This window comes from Leucopleurus acutus (genome assembly GCF_964270905.1).
Source record: "Leucopleurus acutus genome assembly, chromosome: 10".
In the NCBI taxonomy this organism is placed as follows: domain Eukaryota; kingdom Metazoa; phylum Chordata; class Mammalia; order Artiodactyla; family Delphinidae; genus Leucopleurus; species Leucopleurus acutus.
In genome coordinates this window covers 38698908-38707297 of record NC_139153.1, presented here as the reverse complement: position 1 = coordinate 38707297, position 8390 = coordinate 38698908, and positions in this window count along the sequence as shown.

The following is an 8390-nucleotide window of genomic DNA, read 5'->3' as shown; positions in this document are numbered from 1 at the left end:
CTGAGCTGAGCAAAGCCAAAGAGTGACTGGTGGTCCCTCCCAGGTGGGCTCCAGATCCAAGGTCTTTTCAGCCAAGCTCCACATCCCCCACCCCTAGCCAGTGGCTGGGGCTGCCCAACCATAAATGACCCAGGGCCCAGGCACCCAGAAAAAAGATCTGTACCATGGGGGCAGAGGAAATGCAAAATCCCCATCCCAATTCTTAGTAAGGAGGCCTCTCTGGAGCAGATAAGGTTTGAGCTCTAGGCCCAAGACCTGGGCTCCCCAGCAGGGGCAGGACAGTCCCAAGTGAGTGAGGGCTGGCTGTCTGGCCTCTATCTAAACAGGATATGCTCAGGCTGGCTGACGGTCATGGGTCACTTGGCAGCCAGCCAAGCTTGGGCCCACCCAACCCCCACCTCCCTCAACATATACAAACATACACACACACACACACAGTAATACAAATATGGGATGAGGGAGTATGTGGCAACTCAGAGCCCGTGGCTCCCTCTCTTATTCAGTCTGAATGCACACGAGAAGCAGTTGCTGATGGGTCTACGTGGGACCCAGCCAGGAGAACGCAGAGAGGCCTGGGTCTGTTAATGTCTGGATGGGGATGCAGGACCCGCAGGGGCCCAAGGACGCTCCTGACCCAGCCATTAGGATTGGCTTTCTGGGAGGTAATATCTTCCTAGAAGCCTGCAGAATCTAGAAGGAAATAGGAAAGGCATTCCAGGCACAGGGGAACAGCATGTGCAAAGACCCAGAGATGAAAGAGAGGGCAGAGCTCCTCAAAGAGGCTTGGGATGCCTGCAGGGCTCTGGTGTGGAAAGGAAGGATGAAGCAGCCTCAAGAAGGGACACCAGCCCTTTGTGCAGAAAGGGACAGTGTTTGGGGTTGGAGGAGGTGGCCGAGGGCTCTGGGCTAGAGGAAACACAGGGTTTACACTGGCACTGAAGTCGGGAAGAGCATTCCCGGTAGAGGGGACAACAGCAGAAAAGGCCTAGAGGCAGCTTTGGGGAGCAGCCAGGGAGGCGGGTCACTCCAGCTTTTGATGGGCTCAGAGCCAGCTCCTGGGGCAGGCTGGGCAGGGGAAGGTTGAGCTGAACCCCATCCTGCACCCTGGCCATGGGCGACTCCTCACGGCCCGCCCCTTCCTGGTATGGCCAAGCACCTCCGTGCGCCCCCTCCCGGGCCCCCTTTCCGACACCCCCTCTGTGGGATCCAGTTCCGGATGGGTGGGGGCTGGGCCAGAAAGCAGGCAGCGCCTGGGGCAGAGGAGATGAGAAAACCAGAAAGCGAGGAAATCTGAGCCAGCAGCGCTGGGGCTGGGCGGGCCGAGGCTTGCTTAGCCTGCTAGGCCCGGGAAACAGGTTCCCCAGAGACCGGGCCAGAGGAGAGAGTGCTGGTTTAGTCGCCACCTTCATCAAGGGGGCATGGCCAGTCCCTGAGCCCAGGCCTTCCTCATTCAGCCTTCCAGATGCAGAGGCCAGGAGGGCAAGTTTTCTCTCAAGGTTACCCAGTACAGCGGCTGCCCTGTCCCCACAGGGGAGGCCAGATAGAGACAAATAGTGTAGACAGACAGAGGATCGACAGGCAGCAGGAGGCCCAGGGCTGCACTTCAGTCCCCAGCAGCACAGGCTGGAAGAGCCAGAAGGAAGTGAAACAGGCATGAGCACTGCCAGAAACAAAGTCTGGGCCAGGTGGAAGGGCTGGAGGTGTTTGGGGGAGAAGACCTTCAAAGCTCTCCTGCCCACTGCAGCACCATCACCCAGGGCAGGGGCTGGGACAAAGGGGGCCAATTCCTTCCCAGGTGTAACCCCCATTGTTGGGCTTTGTGCCACCTCAGAAGCTCTGGGAAGCTGAGCCATAAGCCCAGGGCTACACAGGCAGGATATCACCCCAAGGGCCTATCCCCATGTGGGAAGAGAGAGGGGGCTGCTCCGGAGGCTGGGTCAGTGGGGGAACCTGACCTGGCGTAACCATCTCTGAACTCCCTACCACCTCGTGTGTCCAGGCTGGTACTAGGGTGGGCCATGGGGGAGCTGGAAAAGAAAAGAATGCGTGGGGTCCAAGTGTCTGTAGAGGAGGGAGGGATGGAGGCCAGGCAGGTGTTAGCCTGGCCTGGTCTCTGTTCAGGCAACCCCACAGGGCATCCTGGGTGGTTCTCAGGTGGAGCTAGCACAGCAGAGTGGCTTTTAGAGGGAAAGACTGAAGGACTCTGGGTGGCAGGGAGAGTGTCGGGCGGGGGCAGCCAGTCCAGAGGAGCTAGGTAGTAGGCATGGAGTTGGCTCCTGTGCTCCTGTGCTCCTGTGCTCTTGGCTCACGCGCCCTCTTGGATCTGGTATTGCAGGGATTTGCCCTTTTATTCATTCAGTAAAGATTTATTGAACTCCCTAAGTGCCGCGTGTGGCTCTAGCACTCATTGCCAGCCCCCCAGCACCGGTCTGAGTTGCAGGCCCTTGGCTTCATGTGGGCCCTGTGGCCTGGCCCTTCCCTCCTGGAGCCTTCCCATAGCTCCTGAAAATGCCACCTTTCCCACACCACAGCCTGGTGCTTATAGGCCTCACCCCACTTCTCCCAGTCTTCTCTTCCTCATCTGTACAATGGGGACAGCAGGACTTGCTTCTCAATGGGATTGTGAAGTGCTGGGGAGGGGGCAAAAGACCATAAACCCTGCTGCATGCAGGGCCTCCCAACCCCGCATCAGGGGCTGGTTTCAAGGGGTCTTTGGACCCCTGCAATTGAAGGCAAAATCACAGGAGGCTCTACAGTATTCCTCCCAATGATACATGTTATATATAAAATGACAAATAGTGTCACAAAATGCTCATCCCAGCATGACACACACAGGGCAAGGGTGCAGTGTGGATTCACTGTGGCAATAATAAAATTATTTGGATTTTTATTGATTACTCAGCCTTCTCACACTGATTAGAAGAGAAGTGGCATCACTCCACTGTGTGCAGCCAAGCCCAGCTCTAGCTCTCCTCCCTTTCCTTGTCCCCTTCCTCCCACCCCCCTGCCACCAAAGAACTCTGTGTGCTGGGCCTAATCTGTGTGTCTGAGAGGTGCTCCATGGACAAATCAATTGAGTCTCTTTCCTTCCTAACCCAGAACCCTGGAGTTGTCTTTGGCAAGTCCTCACAGTTCTGCTTTAGTGAGCAGGATAATGATCATGCTGGTGGTGGTGACAGAGGAGGCCAGGCTCTGAGGAAGCCAGGGAGGTTGTGGGGTGGTGTTGGAATTGATGGCTTTGGAAACCACAGTAATGGTGTCATATGCTGCACTGGTAATGGTGGTGCAGTGGTGGTGACCTCAGGGGTGACCCTGGTACAGAGGAGTGGGGATGAGGAGGAATGACTGACAGAGTGATTTTATTTTTATTTTTTTATTTTTTCAATTTTTTGGCAGCGTTGGGTCTTCGTTGTTGCGCGTGGGCTTTCTCTAGGGGTAGCAAGCTGGGGCTACTCTTCATTGTGGTGCACGGGCTTCTCATTGTGGTGGCTTCTCTTGTTGTGGAGCACAGGCTCCAGGTGTGTGGGCTACAGTAGTTGCAGCACACGAGCTCAGTAGTTGTGGCTCACGGGCTCTAGAGCGCAGGCTCAGTGGTTGTGGCGCACGAGCTTATTTGCTCCGCGGCATATGGGATCTTCCCAGACCAAGGATCGAACCCGTGTCTCCTGCATTGGCAGGCGGATTCTTAGCCACTGCACCACCAGGGAAGTCCCGACACAGTGTTTTTTGTTTTTTGCGGTACGCGGGCCTCTCACTGCTGTGGCCTCTCCCGTTGCAGAGCACAGGCTCTGGACGTGCAGGCCCAGCGGCCATGGCTCACGGGCCCAGCTGCTCCGCGGCATGTGGGATCCTCCCGGACCGGGGCATGAACCCATGTCCCCCGCATCGGCAGGCAGACTCCCAACCACTGCGCCACCAGGGAAACCCGATACAGTGTTTTTAAATGAGACATGACAGTGAGAGACATGCAAGCACTGTCACTGCAGCCACCATTACTGCAGGCTGCAACCAAAAAAAAAAAAAAAAAAAAAAAGCAAAGGGACTTCCCTGGTGGTCCAGTGGCTAAGACTCTGCACTCCGAATGCGGGGGGCACGGGTTCAATCCCTAGTCAGTGAACTAAGATCCCGCATGCCACATGGTGCGGCCAAAAAACAAAAAAACCCTGCAGGCTGGTGTTTCCTTAGATCCAGTGGCCAGCCTCTGCTTGGAGCATGTGCGCCAGCACTCCAAGTCCAAGTCCGGGTCAGGAGACCCTCAGCAGGATCCCTAACATCCCACCCCAACCTACATTTGCAGTCAACCAGCCAATAGGTCAGAGTGAGAGATGTCTTGTTAGCCAGGAAGAGAAGAGGGAGAAGGAAGAGAGAGGAGAGGGGGAACAAGGGAGGAAGAGAGAAAGGAGGAGTGTAGAGGAAGAGGAGGAAAGGAGGAGAAAGGAGAGAAGGAGGAAGCAGACAAGGAAAAATAGGGGGAGAGGAAAGAGGGGGAAGAGAAGGGGAGGGCAGAGGAGGAGAGAGGAAAGAATAGAAAGGAGAGAGGAGGAAGGGGAGGGAATAGAAGAAGAGGGAGGAGAAGGAGGACAAAGAGGTCCTATGCCCACTGGGACCTTGGCAAAGTGCATGGGGCCAGGCTGAGGCTGTGGTCCTGGCTGGTGAGGCTACGGCCTTGGGAGTAGGGTTAGGTTGGCTGGAGGGTCCCTTCCTCGGATCAGTTGCAGGGTCCTCAGTTCATCAGGAGGCCATTTGAAAGCCAATGTCCCTTTTAGGAACCCCTATCCGGCTCCTCTGGGGTATGGAACTGTAAGGGGGTGGGTCCGTGGGGCTACTGGCTGGAAATAGGACTGGCTGCTGAGGGCGTCTCAGGGAGCTCTACAGCGGTTGAACGGAGCTGTAAGGCTGACCTGGCTTGGGCTGGAGGCGGCGGGCAGGTCCCGCCATGCCAGCCGTCCCAGGGGCTGCACTGCCACCTGCTGAGCGGCCCGGGCAGTCCCGGGCCCTGAGCTGCGGGTCTCACGCTGGGCCAGGCATGGCGGGCAGCGAGTGGGAAGGAGGGACACGGCAGGGGGTGCGCAGGTGAGCGCAGGCTCGTTGCTCCCGGGCGCGCCTGCCCTTCCCGCCAGGGAGTTGAGTGCTCGGGTAAACACCAGGCGCGGTGTGCGCGGTGTATCCACGGATAGACAAAGCCAGGGCGGGGCGGGGGCGCCGCCTGCGAAGCCAGGGCGGGGGCGCGGGGTGCCGATTAGCCTCCCTGGGCGCAGGCTGCCCCACCGCCTGGGAGCATCGAGCCCAGCCCGCGGACAGGTGGAGAGGGGGCGGGACGGCGGCCGGGCGGGTCCCGCCCTGGGGGTGGGGCCGGGCGGGGCGGACGGGGCGGGGCCGCGCTATGCAAATGTCGCCCACGGGCGGCCAATTGCCGGCTCTCCCCGCGCGGCTCCGAGCGCCCCGTCCCGCCGGCGGCCGCGAGACCAGAGCAAGCGAGCGAGCGAGGGTACGGCCGCGGTCCGGTGACCCCCGAGCGCAGCCCAGCGCGGCCGGCCGGCCCCAGTCCAGAGACCAGGCGAGCACAGCGCCACCGAGCCAAGCCGAGCGTAGCTCCCCGAAGCCCAGCGCGCGCCGTCGCCCGCGCCCCGCTCCGGGGAATGCGCCCTCGGCGCGCCGGCCAGGGGGCGCCCGCAGCCCACCCGGGGGGAGGCGGCCCCGAGCGCCCCTGAGCCTTCCCATGGCCCGGGATGGGGCCCGGGGCCTCGACTGCTGACGCGCCCGAAGCCCGCAGAACCCGTTAAGCCGGGGCCGCGGCCCCGACCCGGGCTCAGGCACAGCGGCGAGAGGGCGCGGGCAGGGCCATGGCCCCGGGGGGCCGCTAGCGCGGACCGGCTCAACCGTGAGCCCCTCTGCTGCCGCCGCCGCCGCTGCTCGGGAGCCCAGGCCCCTCCGCCGTGGAAGAGGTGAGTGCGGCGGGAACCGGGAGGGAGCGGTCAGGCAGCCGGGCCACCCCGCGATCCCTCTGGGACCCGCGGCACTGCAACTCTGCGCAAGTGTCCGGGGCTTGGGGCTCAGAGAGCCAGGGGGCTTTCCGCGGACGCAGGGGTGACCAGACTGGAGTGGGTGCCTATACCTGGCCGGGCTGCCCCGACCCTCAGCATCGAAGCGATGTGAAGATGTGTGGAGGATGTGGCCTGCGGGGTCACCAGTGTGCAAAGCAACTTTTTCTGTGAAAGGTTCTGGGTGGGTGGGTGTTCCCATACACCTCCACCGCCTGTTCCTGGAGCGGGAGGCCTCATGCCCTTTCTCCTGGCTGAGCTCTCCCACTAATGCCTCAGGCAGCGTTCTTCCCCAGTAGGTACGCCTGCCCTGCCTCAGTGTCCGGATCTGGGGATCGTCTGCTGGAAGGGAAGCGCTATACTGGCAGCCCCCACGTGGAGGGTCTCCAAGATCAACAGGGCAGGACTGCCAGCCCCAAGGCTTTTCTCCCAGCTCTGTGCCAGCCCCCTAACCCCATGCTGCTAGTTTGGGTTTGCTTTCCAGCAGGGAGTCTTGCTTGGATTAGGGGCCCTGCTGTATGTGGGGAGTAAGTGAGCTGGGAGGGCCTGCAGTCAAGCCCCCGATCTGGGCAGGCTGGGGCCCCAGTGGTTAAGTGGGCAGGGGACACTAGGAGCTAGGTGGACTTGCTTAGAGCAGGTGGGACCAGAGCGTGTCAAGGTGGCCCAGGAATGAGGCAGGACTGGCAGGAGGGGTCAGCTGGAGCTAGGTCTGGAGGCCTGGCTGGATAAATAACTTCTAATTCTTGAGATAACTGTGTTGTGAACACCAGCCCATGAACACCTGGGGGAGGCGGGAGGGGGGGAATGAAGGCACCGATGTGTCTGCTCTGGAGGTTGGGGGTTCCTGTCCTGAATTCATACAGATTGTCTCCCAGAAGCCCCTGTCCTAGTTGGAGAGATAGGGAAACTGCACCCAGAGGTTGGTAGGCTCATTCCAGTCCAGGGGGTTGGATGGAGCTGGAGCCTTTTCCCAGGCTGCATAGGGAGTGTGCCTGGACCCTTGGGGTAAGGTGTCCTGGAAGGTGAGGACACTGGGCATGCCTACCCCTGTTGCTGCCCCTCAGTTCTGAAGGAGCCAGGCCCAGAAGTGCAGGGGGTTGGGGAGAGGAGGCCAGGAACCCAGCCCTCAGACCCCTGCCGCTCCAGGAATACCTTGAAGGGGAAGATGGAGCGAAGCCAGGTGACCTTGACTGGGAAACCCTGGCCATGAAAGGGGGGGTTTCAATCCTAGCTATGCTGGTGTGTCTCCGCTTCCTGGTCCATAGGGTGTTGGGGGAGGGGGAAGCCAAGGAGTCAGGAAGGAGCTCTGGCCTGCTGGGGGGCGTATGAGAGCAGCTAGGTGGGGGGTGGGGTGCTGTTAATAATTTCTTCACCATGTTCCCCCGCAGCCCCTGCTCCTGCCTCCCTTCCATCCAGGCTGTTCTCAGTTCGAAGGAGCCAACCTTCCTTCCCTGAGGCAGGCTGTCCCCCACAACCCCCCCAAGCCTGAGAAGTCTGGATCAGTCTGGACAATTCGACCTCCTAGCCCCCTGCCTCACCCCCAGGTGCCTCCAGACCCCCTCGTCTGACCGCCCCTTCCCTGCACCCCTTGCCAGCCCCAGCTCCTCGGTTCTTTGTTCGAACGTCTCTCCTCTGTCCCTCCCTCTCTCCTCCCTCTCTCCTCCTCCCTCCCGCCTGCCTCCCTCCCTTGCTCCCTCCCGCCAGCCTTCTTTCCTTCCTTCCTTCCTTCTCTGCTCTCCTCCTGGTGGGCTCCCAGGTGGCGGTGGCTGTTCCTTCTCTGTCCACCCACCTGGGCTGGGCCAGACTGGGGGCTTCTCCGGGGCTGGGGCTGGGTGGAATGTATCTAGGGGCTGGCAGAGGGTAAGCAACTGTGGAAATGCCCTCCCCTTTCCTCTCTCTGTCTTTCTCTTCCTCTTTTTCCTTCCCTCTCCTTCTCTCCTCCACCCCCCAGGCTGCCAAGGAGGGGGCCTAGACTTGGGCCTGAGGCCCCAACAGATTTGAACATCCCCTATTCACCCTTTTAAAGGGCCAAAGCATTGTGGGAGGTCCCTGTAGGGGCCCAGTGGAGCAAAGCCCTCCTCGTTTCTGGACACCTTGGGGGACTCCACCACTGTCCTTGGTGACCCTGACCTTGTCACCATGAAAATGGCTGTAGGAGAAATGAGGTCACAGGGAGGACAGGAGGCAAGTCACCCTGAGCCCCCTGATACAGAGGAACAAAGCTCTCTAAGGGACCCAGCCTGCATCTTGTCCTTCCCAAGCCAGGACAGTGTCTCCCAGCTTCCTTGAGCCCCACCCCACTAGCAGGTCAAGTTCTTGAACAAACATATGCTTGTAAGGACGAGTGTG